At 48.9% G+C, this 26,657-nt stretch overlaps 1 protein-coding gene across 2 annotated transcripts in view; it reads left to right on the top strand.

Annotated features, from left to right (window-relative positions):
* The window catches only part of LOC119963367 (NEDD4 family-interacting protein 1-like), a 157,243-nt gene extending 138,464 nt beyond the window's left edge, over nt 1–18,779 (top strand). For both annotated transcript variants that reach the window (XM_038792399.1, XM_038792398.1), the window contains exons 6-7: nt 3,441–3,571; nt 16,126–18,779. The gene's annotated coding sequence lies outside the window, so the exon portion shown is untranslated. The remainder of the gene's footprint in view (nt 1–3,440; nt 3,572–16,125) is intronic.
* Nucleotides 18,780–26,657: the final 7,878 nt, after the last annotated feature.

The following is a 26,657-nucleotide window of genomic DNA, read 5'->3' as shown; positions in this document are numbered from 1 at the left end:
CAGCCCCTAACAACTGTGCTAACCACTATGCTACCGTGCTGCCCATGTGTCTGACAGTCTCTCTGCTCATCCACAGTCTGCATGCCCGGTCCGACAGGTCCACGAACGACATGCAGTTGCGTTACATGCGGGGCCTCATCCACTGCCCCCTTGGCACCTCCTCCTCCTTGGCCTGTTGGGCGGCCGGCCCTCCAGCCTGTACGGCTGCCACCTGCCCCTCTGCAGCCTGTTTCTCTGCTGCAGCCTCCACCTCCTCTCTGAGCAGCCTCCGCTCATGCTGCCACAGGTCATCATGCAGAGCTGCAGCCACCGCCATGCGGCCAGCATCCCGGGTTGGTGTCCAAATGCCATTGTCTGCAGGGGGTGAAAGACCAACATGTTAGCATGGTGCATACTCCCGTGTCCATCCAGGTACCATGGGCTACATGGTGGCCCAGGTTGACACTGCGGGCCCCACACACGCATGCCCACCCCCACACCCCAGTCTCATTGGTGCCCCTGGTCCTGGCGGCCGTACCTGCTGCCAGGTGCACCGTTGGCTAGCACTGCCCTCACTGGGGGCTGCTCTGGGTGTGGCTCTGAGTGGTCCCCCGGTGAGTGGATGCCGGTTGGGTGGGGTGTTCGGGGCGGGGGTGAGTGCGCTGTGGCGGGGGTTGGGTTGCAGGGGTGGGCATAGCCTTACGGCCAGAGTCATTGTGTAGAACCAGGGGCCAGGTTTGGTGGTCAGCAAGATGGATGCTGTAAAGGCGGTCGGTGCCTGGGCACCACCCCAGTCCTGGTGGGGGGGGGGGGGGGGGGGGTGGGGGGGGGGGGTCTCCGGCTGCTCAGCTGTATTTCACTGGAGATGGAATAACCTACATCACGGAGGACGAGGCAAACAAACTCCCTCAGACTGACCAAGGTTTCCCTTACCATGCCTTTCAGTGACTGTTTTTGCTCTATCTCTGTCCCACCTTGGAATCAGCCCATTGTGTGGCGTTGCTAATGCATAATCAGTATTATGGTCGGACCTGTGGTACAAACACAACTGTGTGGTTGCATTACAGTTGTTGAGATAGTGTTTGATCAACTCCATTAAACTTTACCTCCCAGGCTTGTTGGTTTAAGTGCAATTGGAGAAATAGCAAGCTTTTGCACTCGCGTAATACAAACTAGGTTTGTCTGCAAATCTGCCCATTTGAACAAACCCCCTTTGTGTTTCAAACTGTTGCAATTATTAATAGAACTACTTGCAGGTACAAGGTACTGATTTACATGTTTTACCGGTAAGCACTCCCCTGCCACGTTTCTGGCATCCAGTTCTTTCTGCAAGTTACTCCAAGTAACTGAGCACTTTCTTTTCTTTAGCCTCAGGCAGATCTGCTTTTCATAGTGAGGTCTGTCAGTTTGTGCCCTGCCTTGGGCATTTGTATACATTGGATTCAAATGAGCTTTCTGGATAGAGAACTTGGCTGCGATAACTAGTTTGCAATTATGAAATGGAGTAATTGCTGCTCTCTGGGTTTAGTTTTGTTCCAACTATAACATGTACAGGGCTGTAATAGTAAAGGAAAAGGCTCCACCCAGGAGAGAAACCTGAAAGGCCACAAATGACTTTTATCACTGGCTTTTAGTATATTACCTTCTGACATGCAGTGCAACATCCCCAGCTCGTGAGCAAATAAAGAAGGTCAAAATGTGTAGAAAAGACAGGTTTATTTTTGTAAACGCATTTATGACAAACAAATGGCGCCAGCTATTCATTACACTTCCACTTTCACACAGTAGACTTTCTATGGACTTTTGCACTAGGAATTGCAGCAAATACAAATCCAATTGGCGTAATACCTTCTGCAGGGGATTTGGGACCTGTGCGAACAAGGGGAAAAAAGTCACATATCTGTTTAATCAATCAGACCAGTGTTCTTTAAACTTTTTTTCCAGGGACCCATTTTTAAAAATTTTTTTTAAATTTTTATAAATTTAGAGTACCCAATTATTTTTTCCAATTAAGGGGCAATTTAGCGTGGCCAATCCACCTACTCTGCACATCTTTGGGTTGTGGGGCGAAACCCACGCAGACACGGGGAGAATGTGCAAACTCCACAGGGACAGTGACCCAGAGCCGGGATCGAACCTGGGATCTCAGCGACGTGAGGCAGCTGTGCTAACCACTAGGCCACCGTGCTGCCCCAGGGACCCATTTTTAACAACCGGCCAACCTTCGCAACCCAACCCGGCGACCTTCAGGACCCAACCCGGCCGACCTTCGCGACCCACGCCGGCCGACCTTCACGACCCACGCCGGCCGACCTGAGCGACCCACCATTTTCTCTTACCTTGTTTGCTGCTGATAATAATGGAGGAAATGGTTTTGGGTCCCTTTGGCCCTCGTACACGCTCCTCCAATGGAACCTGTTGGATGAAGGTGATGTCTTCCTGTGTCGGAAAGTATGGAGTCTCCTTCTGTCCAAAGTTCTGCATTTTTTTCCTGTAAAGTTTTATCAAAGAAAACCTCCCCGAACTTGTGAAAGAAAAATAAAATAAAATGAATAAACTAAATGAAAAAAATAAAATTAATGAATAAAATAAATGAATAAAATGAATAAATCTCCCCAAACTTGAAACAAAAAGCTGCGACCGTTTAAAAAAAATAGCGGCAGCACTGCGCATGCGCAGCGATGAGCGGGCGCGCCCGATCAATGAGACCAAATTTGTTTACATGTTCATGGCCATTTTAAAGGCGGCTTGCAGCCGGCGTTATTAAAAGCCAGCTGCTGCACGGGGATTTGCGCGATCAGGAGCGCCGTGAAGGACGGCTCCGCGACCCTCCAGACACCCGCCCACCACCCACCCGCGGGTCACGCCCCCGTCTTTGAAGAACACTGAATCAGACTAAAGAATTCACAATAAGTCTTGCAATCTGAAGCAGGAGTATGCGTTAGAAAAGTTAATTCAGTACCTAACTCGTACAGAAAGTGAAATTGTGAGGGAAAGAAAGATTGGATGAAGTGAGAGGTATAATTGAAACGTAAAGAAGAAGCAAAACCAAATGATTTAATCCTTCAAAAACATCTCTGACAATAATTAAAATCTGAAGGAATGATCTCCATACTTCGAAACATAAATTTTCAGTCCCGGAGAAAGTTATTTTTTGTAATTACCACTTACCACACCACTAAAAGTTGACTTAAACATGATCGCGCAATTGTTAACTTTTACTGGCATATTTAGTGGTTCTTTAGTTGCTAGGTGCAGTAACTTTACATCCTTCATCATTTTTCTCCGAAAGCTAGTGATTTGAAACAAACCTGTTGGACTTTAACCTGGTGTTGTAAGACTTCTTACTGTGCTCACCCCAGCCCAACGCCGGCATCTCCACATCATGGCTTAATCTACTTAGTTAAGAAAATGCGATTTAACTTTACCTTCAGATTTACTCTTTTCTCATTTGTATCCAGGTCCTTTGAGTATTGGTCCCAGAATTGACCCTATACACGTCCTCCAAACAGTTTGCATTGTATTCCTGTGGAGAGGGATTGGTTTCATCAGTTACCACCCGTGTAATGAAAATGAGCATTTACCCCGAGACGTAAGTAGCTCTTTTTTTATAGTTGTCTGTATTGGTATTATTGTTTATACAGCAATAATTATATTTTCTATTGTTCTATTTGGACGACAGAATACTCTGTGGTATGGCATTGGGACTTGTCACTGGGTGGTAGAAGGGGTGAAACGGGAGGGTACGCACTCAGCAATGTGTTTTTCATGAATTATTCAGTCTTCTCGATTGTGGAATCTATAAAAAATATTCAACAATTTATTCCTCATTTATTTAGTCCGAGACACAATGCCAATCCCGAGCAAGGTGTTAAGTAAAGACTCAGCCAGGAACATGATCACAATTATCATCCTCCTGCTCCATTTTGAAATTCAAGCACGGAAGTCGGTTATGCCACCCCCCCTCCCTCCAGCCCCCAATCCCTACCAAGGTGCCATTACAGTTGTCTCCATGTGCCATACATCTCGTAGTTCACTTCACAGTTTCCAATATTAGGACCTCCTCCTTTATTTCTGAAGTGCTGAGTTAGTCAACAGTCAACTTTGGCATTTCTTTCGGGTGGCGGATCAGGTTAGGCTGGGAAGAGGGTGGGTTGGACAAGTGTTCCATTCGGGGTTAGATGCGACGAACCGGCGTGTGGCGTTTTTGGTGGGAAAGAGCTTGTCGTTTGTGGCGTGAGCATGGTGGCGGACAGCTGTGGCAGATACGTAATGGTGAGTGGTAGACTCCAAAGGGAGCGGGTGGTGCTGGTTAATGTGTACGCCCCAAATTGAGACGATGCAGGCTTCATGCGGTGCATGCTGAGCCGGATTCCAGACCTTGAGACGGGGGGCTTGATATTGGGAGGAGATTTTAATACAGTGCTGGACCCAGCCCTGGATCGTTCTAGGTCCAGGACCGGTAAGAGGCCGGTGGCGGCCACAGTGCTGAGGGGGTTCATGGACCAGATGGGAGGGGTGGACCCTTGGAGGTTTATGAGGCCGGGAGGTAGGGAGTTCTTGTTTTTCTCCCATGTCCATAAGGCTTACTCCCGGATCGACTTTTTTGTCTTCATCAGGGCGCTGATTCCGAGAGTCTTAGGGGCGGAGTATTCGGCGCTAGCCATATCGGACCACGCTCCGCATTGGGTGGACCTGGAGCTGGGGGAGGGGAAGGATCAACACCCGCTGTGGAGGTTAGAGGTGGGGCTGCTGTCGGATGAGGAGGTATGTGGGCGGGTCCGGAGGTATATATAGGGGTATTTGGAAACTAATGACAATGGGGAGGTGCAGGTGGTGGTAGTCTGGGAGGCGTTGAAGGCGGTGGTTAGAGGGGAGCTGATTTCTATTAGGGCACACAGGGAGAGGGGGGAGAAAAATGAGAGGGAGAGGTTGGTGGAAGAAATGGTAAGGGTGGACAGGAGGTACGCGGAGGTCCCGGAAGAAGGGCTTTTGAGGAAGCGTCGTAGTCTCCAAGCGGAGTTTGACATATTGACCACACGGACTCGGAAAGCGGAGGCGCAGTGGAGGAGGGCGCAGGGGGCGATATATGAGTACAGGGAGAAGGCAAGTCGGATGCTGGCCCACCAGCTCTGGAAGCGGGAGGCAGCGAGAGAGATAGGGGGAGTTAGCGATGTAGAAGGGAGTCTGGTGCGGAGTGTTCAGGACCTTTTATGAGGAGTTGTAATGGTCAGTGCCCCCTGGGGAGGAGGGTGGGGTGGACCACTTTTTGGACAAGCTGGAGTTCCCGAGAGTGGGGGAGGAGCGGGCGGAGGGTATGGGGGCCCCAATCGAGTTGGAGGAGCTGATCAAGGCGATGGGGAGTATGCAGTCAGGGAAGGCACCGGGGCCTGACGGGTTCCCGGTGGAATTTTACAAGTTGTTTTCGGACCTGTTGGGCCCGCTGTTAGTGAGGACCCTGATTGAGGCAAGGGAGGGGGGGGGGGCTTGCCCCCGACGATGTCCAGAGCATTAATTTCATTGATTTTAAAGCGGGATAAGGACCCCCTCCAGTGTGGGTCTTACAGGCCGATCTCGCTCCTCAATGTGGACGCGAAGCTGCTGGCCAAGATACTGGCCAGGAGGGTGGAGGATGTGGTCCCGCAGGTCATTCACGAGGACCAAACGGGTTTTGTGAAGGGGAGGCAGCTGAATGTCAGTGTGCGGAGGCTTCTTAATGTCATAATGATATCGGCGGTGGACGAGGAGGCGGAGATAGTGGCATTGATGGATGCGGAGAAAGCTTTTGACAGGGTGGGGTGGAGCTCCCTGCGGGAGGTGTTGAGGAGATTTCGGTTTGGTGAGGGGTTCATTAGTTGGGTGAGGCTGCTGTACAGTGCTCCGGTGGCGAGCCTGGTGACAAATGGGAGGAGGTTGGAGGACTTTCGGTTGTCCCGGGGGATGAGGCAGGGGTGCCCCTTGTCTCCCCTGCTGCTCGCGTTGGCGATCGAACCCCTGGCCATGGCACTGAGGGAATCGAGGAACTGGAGGGGGATTGTGCGGGGGGGGGGGGGGGGGGGGGGGGGCATCGGCTGTCGCTGTACACGGATGATTTACTGCTGTACATTGCGGATCCGGCGGGGGGGATGCCAGAGGTGATGAGGATCCTATGAGAGTTCGGAGACTTCTCTGGCTATAAGCTCAATGTGGGGAAGAGTGAGCTGTTTGTGGTGCATATGGGGGACCAAGAGAGAGATAGGGGAGCTCCCGCTTAAAAGCAGAGAGGAGCTTCAGATACCTGGGAGTCCAGATAGCCAGGAGCTGGGGGGCCCTGCATAGGTTAAACTTCACGAGGCTGGTGGAGCAGATGGAGGAGGAGTTCAGGAGGTGGGATGTGTTGCCACTCTCCCTAGCGGGCAGGGTCCAGTCGGTTAAGATGACGGTGCTCCCGAGGTTTTTGTTTCTCTTCCAGTGTTTACCCATTATGATTCCGAAGGCTTTCTTTAGGAGGGTCAACAGGAGCATTACGGGGTTTGTGTGGGTGCAGAAGATCTCGAGGGTGAGGAGGGTATTCTTGGAGCGAGGCAGGGAGGTGGGTGGATTGGCGCTGCCCAACCTTTGTGGGTATTACTGGGCTGCAAACGTGGCAATGATTTGCAGGTGGGTGATGGAGGGGGAGGGAGCCGCATGGAAGAGGATGGAGGCGGCGTCCTGTGTGGGCACGAGTTTAGAGGCGCTGGTGACGGCCCCATTGCCGCTCCCCCCGGCAAGGTTCTCTTCGAGTCCAGTAGTGGTGGCTACCCTCAAAATCTGGGGGCAGTGGAGGCGGCACAGGGGGGAAGTGAAGGCCTCAGTTTGGTCCCTGATACGGGGGAACCACCGGTTTGTACCAGGGAGGATAGATGGAGGGTTTCTGAGTTGGCACAGGGCAGGTATCAGGCGGATGGGGACCTCTTCCTAGACGGGAAGTTTGCGACCTTAGAGGAGTTGGAGGGGAAGTGGTGTCTACCCCCAGGGAATTCCTTTAGGTACATGCAGATTAGGGCATTTGTTAGGCTGCAGGTGGCGGAGTTTCCGCTATTGCTGCCAAGGGGGGTTCAGGATAGGGTGCTCTTGGGGACGTGGGTCGGCGAGGGTAGGATCTCTGCAATTTACCACATGATGCAGGAGGGGGAGGAGGCCTCGGTGGAGGAGCTGAAAGCGAAGTGGGAGGAGGATATTGGGGAGGAGATTGAGGAGGGGACGTGGACGGACACCCTGGGGAGGGTGAATTCCTCCTCTTCTTGCGCACGGCTTAGTCTAATCCAACTAAAGGCGCTGCATAGGGCGCATATGACTGGGACCAGGCTGAGCCGGTGTTTTGGGGGAGAGGGCAGGTGTTCGGGGAGGCCAGCGAATCACACCCACATGTTCTGGGCGTGTCCGGTGTTGGAGGGTTTCTGGAAGGGGGTGGCGGGGACCTTGTCCAAGGTGGTTGGCTCCACGGTGGAACCGGGCTGGGGGCTCGCTATTTTTGGGGTAGCATCGGAGCCGGGAGTGCAGGAGGCAAGAGAGGCCGGTATCCTGGCCTTTGCGTCCCTGGTAGCCCGGCGCAGGATTGTTTTACAGTGGAGGGACGCAAAGCCCCCGAGCCCGGAATCCTAGATTAACGACATGGCCGGGTTCATTAAACTGGAGAGGGTCAAGTTTGCCATGAGGGGGTCGGTGCAAGGGTTCTTCCGGCGGTGGCAGCCTTTTCTTGATTTCCTTGTGAGCATTAGAGGGTGGTCAACCTCAGCAGCAACCCGGGAGGGGGGGGGGGGGGGGGGGGGGATTGGGTGGGGGGGGGCTATGGGTTTGTTATGGGGGTTTGTTCTTATGGTTCTACGCTTATTACTCTTTCATGTTGTCAATTTATTGTTTTTGTATTGGGGGGAGGCGTTACGGTTTTTTTTCTTTGTTGGGATAACATTTGTTGTTGGAAAATTTGAATAAGAATTATTTTTTAAAAAACGTTGGCATTTCTTCAGTTCTTCAACTGTTAATTGACTTTATCACTCAGCCATTCAGCCATTCACTGGTCCTCACTGAATAACACAACGCTTGTCTGAGGTATCACTGAGTCATAAACCACTTCATTTGTGTTTCAGATGTGCATCACTTACGTATGGTACAAGTGAGTCAGGCAGAATTGGACTAGAATTTTTATTGTGATTAATTAACAATGATTCCACATTGTTTAAATTTACTTGTACCAAATTAAAAGAAAATTAGTAACATATACAACCGCATTCTTCACATGTGAACATGTGTGGTGTCTATCAGTGAACTATTGACACAGCTCAGCCAAATTCTCTTCTTGTCTGACATCCAGTTAATGCACAATTTCCTTTGTTACTTTAACCATAAATTCTCAAACTGTAATATGCACCTCCTTGCTGATGTGTGGCCCTCATCTTGGAGGAATGCCTCAAAGGATAAGAATTCAAGGTTTAGTAATATTGGAAAATATGGACGTGTGAATGCCAGGCAAGGACAGAATTGGGAAAAGCATTGACTAATATATTACAAGCAATAAACGTAGGCCAGAAATGCTTTCATTGCATTACATTCCTGACATAACCATTACTGTCTTCTGGAAACAATAGTTTGTTCATTTTTGACAGTGACACAGGATGAGGTAGCCAATTGGATACAAATTTGGCTTGACAACAGAAGACAAAGGGTGGTTGTCGAGGGTTGTTTTTCAAACTGGAGGCCTATGACCAGCGGTGTGCCTCAGGGAACAGTGCTGGGTCCACTGTTGTTTGTTATTTATATTAATGATTTGGATGATAGTTTAGGAGGCTTGGTTAGTAAGTTTGGGGATGACACCAAGATTGGTGTCATAGTGGTCAGTGAAGAAGGTTATCTAGGAGTGCAACAGGGTCTTGATCAATTGGGCCGTGGGTCAATGAATGGCAGATGGAGTTTAATTTAGATAAATGTGAGATGATGTATTTTGGTGGATCGAATCGGGGCAGGACTTATTCAGTTAATGGTAGGGAGCTGGGGAGAGTTACAGTACAAAGAGATCTAGGAGTACAGGTTCATAGCTCCTTGGAAGTGGAGCCGCAGGTGGACAGGGTGGTGAAGAAGGCGTTCGGTATGCTTGGTTTCATTGGTCAGAACATTGAATACAGGAGTTGGGATGACTTGCTGAAGTTGTACAAGACATTAGTAAGGCCACACTTGGAATATTGGGTACAGTATGGTCACCCCACTATAGAAAGGATATTATTAAACTAGAAAGAGTGCAGAAAAGATTTACTAGGATGCTACCGGGACTTGATGGTTTGAGTTATGAGGAGAGGCTGGATAGCCTGGGACTTTTTTCCCTGGAGCGTCAGTTGAACTTGCCTGGAGGCTCCAAACCATTTAGTACCCGAAGTGCAGATTAGATAGAATTTCTATGGGAAAGTATTAAGAGGTTCTTTGCATTCACTTCCAGTGAAAATGAGGAGTTGCTCTGGCTGACATGCAGTGGGATATTTCAGGATGGGCTAGGAACCACGGGAGAGGCTGAACAGGTTTTCAATCAGGGCCCGCTGGAAGTCCTTGTATAGAAGATCCAAGGAGGAGGGATGTCCTGCACTACATGGACAGGGAAGAGGGGCAGGGTGGGTGGGGAGGGGAGAGTTTACATCACCTTCCTGCCCTTCCATCCCTCACTTCTTTGCCTGACCCCCATGCCCACCACATCCTTGCTGCAGATCAAGGATTTTACCTGGCAAAACACCCATAACCATGTACTCTCTTTCTCCTGGTGACTCCTAAGAAGTGTCCACTAAGATAAAGTTAAAAAAGAAAGGCTTGCATTTATATTACACTCCTCATGGCTGGTGAATGTCCCATAGTGCTTTCTAGTTAATAACATACTTTTCAAAGTACAGCTAACATTGTAATGTAGGAAATGCTGGCGCCAATTTGCACTCAGCAAGTTTGCACCAAGAGCAATGACCAGATAATCTGAATTGTGATACTGACTGAGAGATCAGTACTGGTCTGGACACCTGCTGTTCTTTGAAATAAGGCCAGGAGATTTCTTACTTCCACTTGAGAGGGAAGGCAGGGCTTCCGTTTAATACCTCATCTGAAAGACAGCGGGCAAGATTCTCCGTTTCTTGGACTAAGGGCCGGAACCTCCGATTTTGAGGCTATGTCTGGAGGAAGCGTCTCGTTTTACGATGAAAAAGTCACCGCTGCTCCCGCACCGATGCACCGCCCGGTGGGGGGCTAGCAGCCGCACCACGTGAAACCCCCAGTATTCCCAACAGAAACGGCCGTAGAATTGCCGTGTCCGTGGCCGCAAATGCACTCGGTGACGACTTGGAGCGGTCGCACTGTACAACATGGCGCCCGCCGCGCACGGACCCGGCCTGCCAAATAGTGGCCCCCTGTAACCCCCCTCACCACCCCCGGACCACCCCCCAATATTCCCCCCCTCCCAGTCCCCGCCGAAGTCCCCCTGGCCAGCGGAAGGGTTCCCTCCCCGACTGTGGTGGCGCTGGACACGGTTCGCAGTCACCACGCGAGGTTGACGAAAACTCAGAGCACACGTGTCCCACCCCATAGGGAAGTCGGCCCATCGGGGGCTGAGCATCGGGGGAGGGACTTCAGGTGACGTCCTGAGGCCATCTCAATGGCGTGCGGCCTACTCACCGATGGCGCCGTTTTGGAGGGGGCAGAGCGTCCGAAAACAGGCGGCGTCCCCGATTTTGACGTCAAAAGGGATTCTCCGCCCGATTGCCAAATATGATTTTGGCGTCGGCCAGCGGAGAAACCCGCCCTAAGTGTTGACGTCGGAACAGGATTCATAGACTTCCACGACAGCAAAACTGCCGCCGCATCACGGCCGTTTCAGCGACTGTGGAGGGGCTAGCACCAGCGCCACGTGGAACACAATCGATTCCAATGAGAAACGATGTGGGATTCGTCGGGTCCATGACTGACACTTGGGAGGCTGACAAGCTGCAGCCGCATATTCACATTACCCTCCCCACACACACTCAACCCAGCCAACAAGATGGCACTGGTCGCACTGGGGTGCGCCAATCCCGCTGATGGGTCAGCTGAAGCCAGAGGACACCTAGGGGTGGCCTGGGGACACCCATACGACCAGTAGCCCTACGTTCACAGTGGGTAGTCAGCATGTTGTGCCGAGCCCTCAGCAGCCACGGCGCCTGTTTTGCTCCGTCAGGAACTCGGTCCATCAGAGGCGGAGAATCGCGGAGGCCCTGGAGAATACCAGGTCGGGCCCACTAATGGTGTGCAAATGGTGTTTCCTGTACATGCATTCTGGAATGCATTGACGCCGCGGTTAAGGTGACGGAGAATTGCGATTGGCATGAAATCTCGCTCTGCGTGATTTCGCATTGGAACTGATTCTCCACCAAATCACGGCAGGGATACTCCAGAAATGGGGCTATTTTCCCATGCTCGCCGGAAAACGGGCAGGATTCAAAAAGTCTGAAGTGATTCTCCGATTTCAGGGGGATAGCAGGGCCCAGCGAGCACCGCTCAGATCCTGCTGCCGATACGGGGCCCTGCACTTCCGGTTGCGGGCCCGCGCATGTACGCGGTAGCCGTTTCCGCGCTGGCCCCCGTGCAATATGGCGAGCCACACAGCGGACCGACGTGGAAGAAGATAGGCCCTACTGGATCGCGCGCACCCGCCGATCGGTATCCAACGATCGTGGACCTTGCCATCGTGAGACACCCCCACGGAGTCTGATCCCTCCCCCCCTGCCCAATCCGGACGGCCACCACGGCCGCGAGTACGAGCTCCCGCCGGATGAAACCATACGGGAACCTGGGCAGCGGAATTCAGCGGGAACCCGGCCTGTCAAACACGGAGATCTGCCCCGGGGACCTCTTTCAACGGCCCCGACTGGCACCACGTTGACCGGCGCCGATTCTCCGGTCGCTGGAGTCTGAGGCCCCATTCTCCGGGCTCAGAGAATGTCGGTCCACGTTTCGCAATTCCGTCATCGGTTGACGAAGAATTCCAGCCAGCACCCTGAAAAGTGCAGATCTCCCTTCATACTGAACTGCCGTACCAGCCTACGTTGCTGTGCTTGCGTCTTGAGACAGGACTTGAACCAAAAACCTTCAGTGGGATTCTCCCTTTGGGGACTAAGACCCCACGCCTGCCAGAAAACAGGTGAGAATCACTCCGGACATTTTCCTCTAAAGTCCGGGGTGATTCCCCGTTCTCCAGGGGGCTAGCAGGCCTCCATCGTGCGTCCCACAGCTCTGGCTGCTGGCAGAGCCCTGCTGGACAGACCGCGCGACTGCACATGCACACGGGGGCCACAAGCGGGTCCACGCATGCGCGTGGCGGCCCACCTCGGCCCAGGCGCCGCCGACATGGCAGAGCCACACAGGAGGCCCGCACAGAGGAAGATAGGTTGCTGCCGGATCACAATGGCCCGCCAATCGGTGGTCCCCGATCGCGGGCCTGCCCATCGTCGGGGCCACCCCCCCCTCCCCCCCCGGTGTCCAATCCCCATGCCCCCCACCATAACGCCCACATCAGCCACGACTCCAAGTTCCCGCCGGGTGGAACCACATTAGAAACAAGCCGGCGGGACTCAGTGGGCACTCGACCAGTCAGGTGCAGAGAATCACTGGGGAGGGACTTTTTCAACGGCCCCCGACCGGTGCTGCGTCGATCGCGTGAATGGCGGCGATTCTCTGGTCACCGGAGAATCGCGTGCCGGCGTGGGGGCCTATTTTGGCTAATTTCCCCGCGCCGAGCACGATTTTCATAGATAATAGAATTTACAGTGCCGAAGGAGGCCATTCGGCCCATCGAGCCTGCACCGGCTCTTGGAAAGAGCACCCTACCCAAGGTCAACACCTCCCCCTATCCCAATAACCCAGTAACCCCACCCAATACTAAGGGCAATTTTGGACACTAAGGGCAATTTATCATGGCCAATCCACCTAACCTGCACATCTTTGGACGGATGTGCGGAGGGTGGCAGAATCCTGCCCCAGAGGACTCAGGAGCAAGAGTGATGCCAACAAAGCCACAACACCAACACAACACTTAGGGCATAATTTTCTGTAAATGTTTCAAAATGTGGTAGCGAGCGGGAATTGCCGCGAGCTTCCCGAGCGAGGCCGGCAACGCAATTCAACGTGAATTGGTCCACTTAACAAAGCCTCTCGGGCTTCTCATCGCAAATGAAGGCCTGTCAGCTGATTCGCCGGGATCGCCATAACCAGCCCCTGGCTAACAAGGTTGAACAGCACTTAAGCAGCATTTGTTCAGCAAACCACAGCCAGATCGCAATAATGGCACCCAGGAGTCTGGCCCCAAGATCCACAGATGCTGACCTGGGGAGGACTGTTGAAAATAGGTCAACGGCCTACACCGGGCAGCGCGAATGAGTAGGTATCAATCCCCCCCACCCCCCCACCCCCCACCACCACCACCCATGGGAGCATCCACCCCCTGTGGTAGTATGACTAGGGGTATTACGGTACCTGGGAGTGTGAGCTGCCATTGGTGCATAGCCGATTGGAGGAGTCCCAGAGGCTATGAGCGCAGGCGATAGTGCCAACAATGAGTGGCACTAAGGCCAACACTGCTGTGGAAAGCCTGGTGCATGGCATCATGAGTGAAGGTGTCCAGGATATTGCACGGTCGGTGACGGCAAAGGTTGAGGGTCTCGGCAGAATGTCCGACTCGCTGGGGGCTGTGACCCAGTACCAGGCCAACGATGATGAGGTTCAAGGGGCATGTCCTGCTGTCAGATGGGAATGGCCGAGGCGCTGCAGAGCTTGTCCCTGCCGCAGCTGGGCATGGCTGAAGTCCTGCAGAGCATGGCCCAGTCAATGAGAAGCATTACCGAGGGCATCAACACAATGGTACAGACCATCGGGAACCGCCAGGGCTGGCAGAGCCAGATGATGCAGGGGCAGCCGCGGCTTGAACCAGCACCCAAGGTGAATGACAGGGCCCTATGGGCACCGATCGGGAGGAGGGAGCACCGGATGCCAAACCAGACCCGTCCCATGGACTGGAGTTAAGGCTGCATCACGCAGTCAGTATGTGCCGCTGACAAGTGAGCCGGGGCCCTCCAGCCTCAGAGCCCCCAGAGGACGCCCGCCAGGGGCATCGGAGGCCACAAGACAAGGTAAGCAGCTGGCAGCCTCCCCCTCTGATGTGCATCATGGGGAAACACCAAGATGTAGTGGTAGAGCTAGGAAGGCAAAGTACATTAAGGATCACTGAGGGCACCTGGGGAGAGAGTGGAGAGTGGTGAGGTGTGGTTAGGATGGGGGTTGGGTGCAGAGGGCGGGACCATTAGGAGTGGGGTTTGTTTTGGAAAAACATTATGATGCCTCTATCACTTCCTTCCGCACTGCAGGCATGCCCCACCTTCCTGATCGTGGACGTGTCCCCAGAGCTCTGTCCCATCTCCTGGGTGTTCGGATGTTGCGTGTGTGGTGTTGCCTCCCGCAGTGTTCCGTCACAGTGTCCTCGCATCAAGTTGTGATTAGGATGCTGGCAATGATTCCCACATCCTCCATGGGAATCCAATTGGCTTTGTGTGAAGTGCTCACTTAACGACAATTACCAATTCACTATTAGCAATAATCTTCAGCCGCATGGCTAGAAGCCTCGACAATCGGTGGGGGTAATGGATGGTCGTTAGGGCAGACAGGCAGGGACAGGAATGGGTACACATGATCCAGGGGTTGGCATGGTGATGCCATGGGCAGTAGCCCCCTGGTTGCCCACCTGAGTGCACCCACCCCCCCCATCCGCCATCGCGGCCCACCCCTGCAGTAGGTCCCCCAGCCCCAGCCGAGGGCCCCACACCCCCTACCAATCACTGGGGTGGTAAGCTCAACACCCCTGGACTCTTTGCCTGTGAGCAAAGATGGCTACTCACCTCCTCGGCTCCCCACAGAGCCATCCCGCCATTTGGACATTTTTCAAAAAGAGTACTAATCGGAGTCAGCGTGACCACTTGCATGACCACTTAATATTGCTTATATTCCTCATCTCTACCTCTGCCTCACCTCTGAATCTGAAACCCTCACCAACTGCTTTTGCAACCTCGAGGCTCAACTATTGCACATATCCTGGGCTGGCCTCTCATCTTCCAGCCTCCAGTAATTTGAGGTCACAAAAGACTGCTTCCAGAATCTGAAGTCGCACCAAGTCTCATTCACCTAGCACCCCGATGGTCATTGACTTGCATTGGCGCCTGGTCCACCAACACCTGAAACTAAAAGTTCTCTTGCTTGTGTTCGAACCACTCCATGTCATTGTTTGACCTGTGTTGTTCCTCGTGTCTTAATAAAGCTCGTAGTCTCAAAGGTGGAGAAGATGCTTTATTGTGAATTTGTTCTGTCTTCAGAGCTTAACTTACGGCTACCTCAAATGCTGCCTGCCTGTGTCTGTGTCCTGCTACGAGTTCTGCCTTCCGTGAAGTGTGTCCTCACTTCCTGTCTCTGTGTATTTATAGCTCTCCCGTGCTCCCTCTAGTGCTTGCTCAGTTGTATTGCATCTACTCAGATCTACAATCACCACATGACCCATATCTATAACCTCCTCTAGCACTACGATTAACTGAGAACTATGCATTCTTACATCTCTGGTGCCTTCTCTCCATTTACCTCATTACTGGCAGCCACATCTTTAGCAATATAAGTTCCATATTCTGGATTTCCCTTCCAAAGCAAAGGTTGACTATTTCTCTCGCATTCTATGGGTCAGATTTGAATATCAAAAGGTAGAATGTCAACTAGTGGAATTTGATTGCCCATTTTAAAAATAATTGAAACATAAAACTCATAATTACTGTCAATTAGTTCCTTGAACATTTCTGACACGGAATAATTTAAATGACAGAAGATGTGTAATCTTATTGTAGCCTTACAACAGATTTCACTGAAGAAAATCAAACTGTCATCCTCATCGTCAATCCCATTTCTATATTGTGGTGTTCGAGTGTGTGCATTGTTACACTAAGGGTTAAGAGGTGTTTTCTTGGGGGTCTCAGCGATGGCGTTTGGATCTTTATTGTCCTGCAGCGATCATTCTCTTTGAAACTCAAGAGACTGCTCAGAAGCACATAGGCATTAGAGTGGTGTAGCAAATTGATTCTGTTTTTCTTTTGATTGCAGACATTTGCCAGCCTACCTCCTCCCATGATACCCTGCTTCACTGTGTGGTGACTTTGGCGAACAACGGCAACTAGGATCACACATCTTGTAGGATGAATTAAAAAGTAATCAAAATGCTGTTCTTTGGGTGGTTTGGCGTTTCACGCCACATGAAAAAAGATCTGTGGGTACAGTATGCTTTCTAGTTGTGCTGCTTTCAAATAACGTTACTGAAAACATGTAATTAAGCAGTTCATTTCCTCAAGGACACCCTTTCTAGTTTGGGAAAGCTGAAATCATATTCACTTCTTCATAAGTCGTGGGAGGTGTAATCTAATGATGCATTGAATGTCCTTTCATCAAAAGAGGGCAGTGTTGCTTTTGTTTTGAGATGAAAGACAATGGAGATTTGCAAACTACTAGTTGAGAAGAGACTGGACTCCTGCAAAATGTCATTTATATTGTCCAGATGTTTTCAGCTGCATGATAAAAGGTATAGTAAACAAAAAGAAATGAATTGCAACCTGCCTTTAGAATTTTCTAAGTAAAGATAGCATTTGACAGTGATATTTAAAACGATTAATGAAATAGTGGCATCTACCACATTTTTACATTTGTGGGGGATCAGTCATACACTATCACTATCACTATCTCCGATTTGATCATCTGTAACTGTGTTTTGTTCTGGAAGCTCAGTGGGTTTATATAGTGAGTTATATAGGGCCATCTGAACCAGGAATGTCCCGGGGTGACTCCTGGAGCATACTGGCATAGCTGAACTCAGCTGGGAATGCAAAAAAAGGTTCTACAACTGACCTCAACATTCCTTGTTTAGGCAGAGGGAAATTGGTAATTGACACACTCCTGCTCAATATCTGGCATCCCCAACTGGCAACGCATGTTTGACCAAGGTTAGGTCAACGGCAGTTGTGATGCTCGACATAGTCTAATAGCTTTCCAGCTAATTTCTGTTGAGCCTTACACATGAATCAAAACTCGGGAATAGTTCTGGTGCCGAATGAGAGGACTCGTAGAACCATATATCTCAGCAAGGATCTAATGACTTCCAGAGACAAGGATGAATGTTTGGAAACAAAAAAAATAATTGCTTCCAAGAACAATCTTTACCCTCAAACACTACTGCTATCCAGTTGACAACTATATTAGCTTCTGATCAGTAATCTGCTGGTGAAATGATTTGGATCCCATTACTATCAAGTTGAATTTGAATGACTTGACCGAGTGCAATAAGGTGAAGCGACTTGGACTAAACGGAAAGGAACATTTATGTTTTGAAGTTACACTGCATGTTAACAGATATAAATGCCTAATATGTACATCTTAATATGTGCATTAATTCTGAAATTGATCTCCCTGTAATTTTAACCCATTTAAAGTAGTTACTGCTTCTGCTAAAACAACAGAGGCTTGAATTTCATGAGTACAATAAGCGTTTGTAGCTATTATCCAATGGCACCATTTCAAAGCCTTCGGCTTTGTGAGGGCGAATTACAGTCTTCTCTCCCATGTTATCCAGCCAACTGAAGCGTGTGTGAATATCAGAGCACACACTATAATCACATGTTCACCAGATGAAGATTCATGATTTATAATGTGGATTAAGAAACCACGTGCATTGCTTAATGTAAAACACATCTTTATTGCTCAGACTTAAAGGCACAGTACCCTTACTTTTGGATATACGTAGCTGCAATTCTCTTTCTAAAATGCCTTTAATACCAACGTACTGCATCACCATGTAATTTTAATGATTACTTGGAGGAAAACAAAATCAAAGTGGTATTGCAAACATGTCTGCGTACAGGGAGGTTTACCCTGCCTTAGAGGTATTTGATTCCATCCTGTATCGATGTGTGGTGCCAAGGGAAAGCATCCCTGTGCACATTATTCAACTGTTGTGACAGTTATAATGTAAAAATAGGACCTAAAATGTCATGGGGTTCTCTTGGTCCTCTGCTGCTTGATGGAAGATCATCGAAAATCCCAGAGAAAAAGTAATTTTCTTTGTTGACAAAGTGGGGGAGATTTTCCGGTACCACTGACAACGTATCCCCGCCACAGGTTTCCCGGCAGCATGTGGTGGATGGATTCAGTGGGAAATCCCGTTGACAACAGCCGGACCAGAAGATCCCGCCACCTGCCAAGGGGAGGTTCCCAAGAAACACGTCATGGGAAGGCTGGAGAATCCCGGCCAATATCTCTGGTTGTTCCGCTGATCTTTGGCTGAAATGGTCCGTGGAATTCCAAAGCTGACAGTAATCAATGTTGCAGTGATCTCTTTCTGTCTCTACCTAATGGTGATGTGAGAAAAAACTAGCTGAGCTGTATGGCCTGCACCTCTCCCCTCGTGGCTCTGGTGTTAGTCAAAATGTGCTCCAGATTCAACAAAGTATGTATTTTATGTAGCTAATGATTTAATGAAAAGCTGTACATATGGAATTTGATTTGGGGTTTCTATGGTCGATTGCTGGAGCACTGTATATTTGTACTTGCATTTTCATTGTCATTATATTTAATAAAGCTCAATAAAATCTTAATTTCCAGAAAGACTGACCTGAGCTTTACATCAATCCACCTTTCTATGTGTCACGCAATTGGAGTTTTACAATGACTGTTCTGGATGAAAAATAATAAATGTTCAGATATTTCTTTAATGCGAGTAGACTATTTTTGTTATTAAATAAGTGGGGGAATCTGATGATTTTGTAGTTGTAGAGACTCAGAGAATGGAGCTTCTAATTGGAATGTTTCCTTTACTCAAAATCTTAGAGTTTTCTCCTTTCAATTTTCCCTCTTCATGCTGGGAATAGTCTCTCTGGTAGCACACCAAATTGGCCAAGTGTATAAAACCAGCAACGTTGACCTTTTTCATTTAAAGTTGGTCTCTGTCAGCTTATAATGGGAGCCCTTGCTGATCTGAAAGCTGATGAAAGTGAGATAGCACCAGGAGGAAACAAAGTGACAGGTAAGTGTACTTGGCCTAACGTTAACCACTGCACACATCCGTTGAATGAGGGGTATTAAAATCAAGATCTGAATGGCAGAAGGCTATTTACCCTTCGGTTGCATTACTCTTGGTGCAGTGGTAGAACTCTTACGACTGAGCCAGAAAGTCACGTGGTGCAAGTCCCATTCCTGATTTTCACCAACACAATCCAGGCTGACAGCGCTGATCTATCAGAGGTGCAATGTTTCAGATGAGATGTGTCATGAGAATGTCACTTTAAGAAATGTTTGTCTGCTCAAGTTACTGCAGTGATGTCAGAGTGTGGGTGGAGTTGAGCTCTGGCTCTGCTTTTTAGTTTCACTTTGAGAAAAGTTTGGGTGGTGTCTGTCTTTTTGGTTTTGTTTTCAGTGTTGGAGCTGCAGCCAGCCACAGAATGTGTACTGTTCTCTCTGCCATGTAAAGACTATCTCTTGATCATTTGGTAAATTCAGCGTTATAACTGTTCTCAGTAGTGAATTTAAACCTGATGTGCTTCTGTTAAAAGTTTTTTTTCATGTCTTATGGATGTTAAAAGGAAAGTAAGGATTACTTAGTGTTGTATTCTTTGGGAGTTGTATGTGAATTGATGGTTGCTATAATGTTCACTGCATGTTTTAAAAAGGTTAACTTGAGTTCATAGAATAAACATTGTTTTGCTTAAAAAAATACTTTTCCATTTCTGCTGCACCACAACTGTAGAGTGGGCCATGTGCTCCCCATACCACAATCTAGTAACAATTGCGGGTCAGGTGAACTCCATGATACACTTTGGGGTTCTCTAAACCTTGGCCCATAACAGATGTTAAACTAAGACCCCTGCTCATGTGGGTGTAGAGGATTCCATGGCTCTATGAAGAGCAGGGTAGTTTCACTAATGGGCGAACACACATTTATCCCTCAAGCAGCACAAACAGATTATGTTTTAAATTTATCACATTTTATTTGTCTGATTTTGCTCTCTGCAAATTGGCTGCTGCATTTGTTTACCAGGGCCCACCAATCTGCGGGCGGGCCTGTGCACTCTTTCCCTCCGCGCCAGCCTCTGTAAGGTTCTGCCATGGCTGGTGCGGAGAAGAAACCTCCTGTGCATGCGCAGGAAATATGCCGGAGATGCTGCGCATGCACCAGAACACACCGGCGGTTCTGCGCATGCGCCAACACGCACCGGCCCACAGCGGCCTTTCGGCACCAGTTGGCGCAGCGCCAATCCCGCTGGCGACAGCCTAGCCCCCGGAAGTGCGGAGGATTTCACAACTTCCGGGCGGCCCGATGCCGGAGTGGTTCGCGCCGCTCTTCGCGCCAGCATCTGGCTGTCCCGCCAATTGTGGGAGAATCCCGGCCGCTATAGCAATTGTCTTGGTCAACCTAATTCTTTTACACTTATTATTCTCACCTTCTAGTTTGGCGCACTGAACTCCCAAGAGCAGGATTAGATTGTTTTCCAACCCCTCTTATTAACCCAGGGGTACTTAATTCTCATCACTGTGCAGGTGTATATTCGCCACAATCTGAGGTTTGAATCCAGGACCTCTGTGTAATTGTGTCAAACTTGATAGTGTATATTTTTATGTTATTCAGATTTTGCTTTCCCCAGCTGCCATCGTGCACCTTGAGTGACTAGGCTTGACCTGGCTAATAACGCTGCTGCACCATCGGTTAATGGAGGGCCTACTTTAGGGGACGCAATAGGTCTCCTGAATAATGTTTTTTGTGCTCATTTACATTTCAACACGGTGTTCCAGCTACTGTGTCTTGCCCAGCTCACCACTGGGAAACATGTCTAATGGTGCACAGTGACATTTGAGCACCAGTTGATGCTGATTATTGGACCAGTTCAACATTTTACCACTCAAGATACGAAGAAACTAAAATGTAGATGTTGTGCATGATGATTGCAGAGTACACCTGATCTGTTCTGTTGGCACAGCCTGTGATGTGTACTACTTGGACACCATTGGCTGGGTTCTCCGCAGCCAACGCCGAAAATTGCGTTTGGCGCAGCGGCGGAGAATTCACTTTTACGTGGAGCAGATCATTGGCACCTTCTTTATCAGTCTAGGTCCGCCGGCTGAGTCCGCCATCGCATTCGGCGCAGCCACTGCAGGCCGCCGCTGTGCGCATGCATGGACTCGCAACCGGACGTGCGGTGGCCCATATCCGCAGCTGAATCTGCGAGAAGCACTCCAGGTCCCTGCCAGCCCCTTCAAGGTGGGTGAATAGCTGTGAATTTATATAAGGAAAGTCCGACATGAAACGCCAGTGTTGTGGGCAGCACGGTAGTACTTGTGGGCAGCACGGTAGCACAAGTGGCTAGCACTGTGGCTTCACAGCGCCAGGATCCCAGGTTTGATTCCCCGCTGGGTCGCTGTCTGTGCGGAGTCTGCACGTTCTCCCCGTGTCTGCGCGAGTTTCCTCCGGGTGCTCCGGTTTCATCTCATAGTCCAAGGACGTGCTGGTTAGGTGGAGTGGCTATGATAAATTGCCCTTCGTGACCATAAAAAGGTTAGAAGGGGTTATTGGGTTACGGGGATAGGATGGAAGTGAGGGCTTAAGTGGGTCGGTGCAGACTCGATGGGCCGAATGGCCTCCTTCTGCACTGTATGTTCTATGTTTTTTTTACGCCGGCGTGGGGATATAGCCACATTTTTGGAGAATCCAGCCCCATGAATCAACCTTGTTGAAGTTACAAAGAAGTATACTTGAACAGCACTGAATTATGTACATATTTACAGTAGAGAGTAAAACAAGGACCACAAGTTAGGCCCCAAAATGTTGCTACCTATCTCTGGACTAGCGCTTAGCTCCAAGTAATGCACCTTCATGCACCACGGTGTTAACTCTTTAGGTACCAGGTCCTTCTGCTACATAACCAAGAAGAACGTGCTTGCGTAGCATCATTTGTTTTTGATTGTAAGAATTGTTGTAGTCAAGCTGAACATTTATTTGAAGGTTGAAATGACATTCCAGTTAAAAGGTAGTCTCTGCATCCTAGCTGAATAAATACTTCTCATCAAATCCTGATTTTAATCATTAAGAATCAGATACTTTTGTGCTTGGAGCCAAAGGTTTTCCTTTTGTACTCAAAATCATTGCAAACACAGATGGAAGGAGGTTTCAAAATATTGATGTCTTCATAGCCAAGTGCTGAATTTCTTTATTGAGTCGATATGGAACCCAGCTGCTGAAGTGCAAATAACTGGCAAAGTGACGTAGGGCATAAACAGAAGGAGAGCTTCAAATAACAAATCGCTCAAAACTTAAATGGTGCAGAAAATCAACTCACCAGGTTTTTGAACAGGTTTTCCTGCTCGGTTGCCCTGTACAATATGCCTCTGTAGTCACGGACATGCATGTGTACATTGCTAGGCAAATGCAATACTTCATTTTGTTAACAAACTGTCAGTGAGATTTCTTTTTGGTCTGATTGTTTCTTTTAGAATCAATTTTCTGTTACATTTCCAAGATGATGGTAGCAAGACAGTGCTGTTTCAATTATGTGATACGTACTGAGCCTACCTGTAGTGAGGAAACAGCACGGACATTACAATGTTTGCTGCACAAATCAAGAGAAACTAAGTGATTGAGTGAGTTCTCAAACTAAAAATGTATAAGTTTTATGGCCATCACACTTCAGATGTCACCCTTTAAAATGTTGAAACACTAAAATGAGGGGAAAAAAGAATGGTTGTCATTTCACTTCTGATTTGAAACCAAAGGTGTACAAGCATCGATCAATCTGCAGACTTCCCTCACCAAAAATAACTAACCAGCTATTAACTTTAGAGCGATGTTTATGAATTTTCATGGAGATTGTTTCAATGTCCCGCAGGAACTTCAATGTAGGGTTGTTGGAATCAACGTATTAGCATTATGGATGGCTGTAATTCATTGCCTTTGTCCTCAAAAGGATAGACATGCTTAAACACATCATCCGAGCAACAGAAGAATTTATGCAACATTAACGTTGTGATATCCAACTTGTACCATCCAACTTGACATGAGCAAAGTGGCCCAAGATCTGTTATACAGCCATAAATGATCAACTGTTGCACATTTCTCCAAGCATAAGAAAGGAACAGCGGAACAGGAGCAGCCCTTTCAGTCTGCCAAGCCTGCTCCACTATTAGTTAGATCACGGCTGGTTATCTAATTCAATGCCACTCTCCTGCACCATCTCCCGCACTATCCCTTAATGTCATTAGTCTCCAGAAATCTTATCGATTTACTTCCTGAAAATACAAATAACAAAGAATAATACAGCACAGGAAAAGGCCCTTCGGCCCTCCAAACCTGCGCCGACTATGGTCCCTGCCTAAACTAAAACCGTCTGCACTTATGGACTCCATATCCTTCCATTCCCACCCTATTCGTATATTTGTCTAGATGCCCCATCAATGCCGCTATCGTACCTGCTCCCACCACCTCCCCAAGCAGCGCGTTCCATTTATTTGCCACCCTCTGTGTAGAAAACCTGCCTCGCACATCTGTCTAAACTTTTCCCCACGCACTTTAAACCTCTGTCCCTTAGTACTTGACTCTCCTACCCTCAGAAAGAGTCTCTGACTATCCACTCTGTCTATGACACTCATAATCTTGCAGACCTCTATCAGGTCACCTTTCAATCTCCGTCGTTCCAGGTAGAACAGACCAAGTTCATCTAACCTCTCCTCATAGCTAATGCCCTCCATACCAGGCAACATCCTAGTAAACCGCTTCTGTAACCTCTCCAAAACATCCACATCCTGGTGGTAGTGAGGCGACCAGAATTGTTCACAATATTCCAAATGAGGGCGAACTAAAGTCCTGTACAGCTGCAACATGACTTGCCAATTTTTATATTCAATGCCCCGACCGATGAAGGCCAGCATGCCGTATGCCTTCTTGACCACCTTATCCACATGCGTTGCTAATTTCAGTGATAGGTGGACATGCACGCCCAGATCTCTCTCCCTGTCAGTACTCGCAAGAGTTCTACCATTTACTGTGTAATTCCTACATGCATTGGACTTTCCAAAGTGCATTACTTCACACTTGTACGGATTAAACTCCATCTGCCATTTCTCTACCCAAGACTCCAAGCAGTTTATACCCTGCTGTATCCTCTGACAATCTTCTTCACTATCCTCAACTCCACCAATTTTTGTGTCGTCTGCGAACTTACTCATCAGACCAGCTACATTTTCTTCCAAATCATTCATATACACTATGAACAACAAAGATCCCAGAACTGATCCCTGTGGAATGCCGCTAGTCACAGCCTTCCATTCAGAAAAGCACCCTTCTACTGCTACCCTCTGTCTTCTGTGCCCAATCAAACTTGCCAGCTCTCCTCTGATCCCATGTGACTTCACCTTTTGTACCAGTTTACCATGAGGTACCTTGTTAAAGGTTTTACTGCAATCCGTGTATACAGCATCTGCTGCCTTTCCCTCATCTATCATCTTTGTCACTTCCTCGAAAATTCGATCAAATTAGTGAGGCACGACCTCCCCTTCACAAAACCATGCTGACCAGCACTAGTAAATCCCATTTGTTTCCAAATGTGAGTAAATCCTGTCTCTCAGAATCTTTTTCAATAATTTCCCTACCACTGACGTAGTGCTCACTGGCCTATAATTTCCTGGATTATACCTGCTGCCCTTCTTTAACAATGGAACAACATTGGCTACTCTCCAGTCCTCTGGAACTTCACCTCTAGCCAATGAGGATACAAAGATCATTGTCAAGGCAATTTCCTCCCTTGCCTCCTTCAGTATTCTCAATGATTGAGTTTACACAGCCCTCCGGTGTAGAGAATTCCAAGATTCACCACTTTCTTACAACCTCCATGATGAGCTGACCTTCATGGGTAGCACCATGCTGCTGGATCCATGGACCCTCCTGTGTCACCAAGTCAGACCAGTACAGTTCAGTGCCTGGGGTTGGGGAGTACAGGAATTTCCTTCCCCCTGGCACCACACACCAGCTCTATTAGTTCAGCACCCTGCTGTGGGACTCATATAGCCAGCGCAACAAAGGTCAAAGATTTGACAGGGTATGGGGTGCGAGGTAGGGCCAGTGGAGGTTGGGCTGATGAAGACAATGGGGGCAATGTGGAAGGAGGGCTGTGCAAGGAAGTTGTGGGGAAAGGGAAAACACTAGGGGATGATGTAGAAGGAGGATTCCACATGGATGGGTGGGGAACGGGCAAACACTTTGGGGGGCAATACAGAAGAAGGCTGGAAGAAGGCTGTGCAAGGGGGGAAGGGTGAAAGCTCACAATGACAGGCAGAAGGGCAAGGAGGTGAATGAAGAGGACAAACAATGGAAGGCAAAGAGAAGACTGAGGAGAGGGAAGCTGGACCCCGACAAGGCTGCATGACATGCAGACACACAGGGGCTCTAAAGAATTACACACTTATTACTGGAAGGAGATGCAGGCAGACTGCATATTTTGGGATGGGTGCTTGTTAGTTTGGCACATTAGGGATGGCTCACGCAGACACTTAACAGGTCGGGACTGCAGTGGTTTGTGATGGTTACTGTTGTCCATAGTCCTATGCATGGGAGCACAGTAGTTAGCAAAGTGCCCAAGACCTGTGTTTGATTCCCGGCTTGCGTCATTATCTGTGCGGATTTCCTCCGCGTGCTCCAGTTTCCTCCCAAAAGTCCTGAAAGATGTGCTCATTTGGTGATCTATGCATTCTGAATTTTCCCTCCTTGTACCTGAACAGGTGCCATAGTGTGGCGACTAGGGGATTTTCACATTAACTTCATTGCAGTGTTAATGTGAGCTGACTTGTGACAGTAATAAAGATTATTATTTGGAAATGGGAACTATGTCAAGGTTCCCATTTAGTTTCGAGGCTTGCAGACAGGAGCCAGAGAGTGCAGACATTGCCGCTGTGAAATGGAAAGGAGTCACAGATGACAGGCAGTCCAGGGACTATGTGAACCTCACAGTCTGAAGTCAGAGATACTCTTTCCTATTTTTGCGACCGAAGCGGATAATCTCACATTTATCCACATTATTCTGCTTTGGCCATGCATGTACCCACTCACTCAGCCTGTCCAAATCCTGCTGATTCATCTCTGCATCCTCCTCACAGCTCACCCTCCCACCCAACTTTGTATCATCTGCAAATCTGGAGATAATACATTTAGTTCCCTCATGCATGTCATTAATATATAATGTGAACAGTTGGGGTCCTAGCACAGATCACTGTGGTACCCCACTCGTCATTGTCTGCCAATCAGAAAAAGACTCAGTTATTCCAACGTTTTGCTTCCTATATGCTAACGAGTTTCTATCCATCTCAAGACACTATCCGCAATCCCACATGCTTTAACTTGACATAGTAGTCATGGGTTAACAATTAATGACATTCTGTAGTGGCCACATGGATTCCATTCATTCACCACCGGAAATGAAAGCTCATAGTTAAGCCAAGTCAATGAGTGGAGTTCAGAGCCACATAGGATCAATGGTGTAAATCACAAGCTCTCGAGTTCCAGGTGTAAGGAAGCATGAGGAACAATGCAATCTAAAGTACTAAAGTTTAGCTGC

Source organism: Scyliorhinus canicula, chromosome 3 (assembly GCF_902713615.1).
Source record: "Scyliorhinus canicula chromosome 3, sScyCan1.1, whole genome shotgun sequence".
Lineage (NCBI taxonomy): Eukaryota > Metazoa > Chordata > Chondrichthyes > Carcharhiniformes > Scyliorhinidae > Scyliorhinus > Scyliorhinus canicula.
Note: the sequence above shows the minus strand (reverse complement) of the source record. Positions and strands in the feature narration are given on the sequence as shown.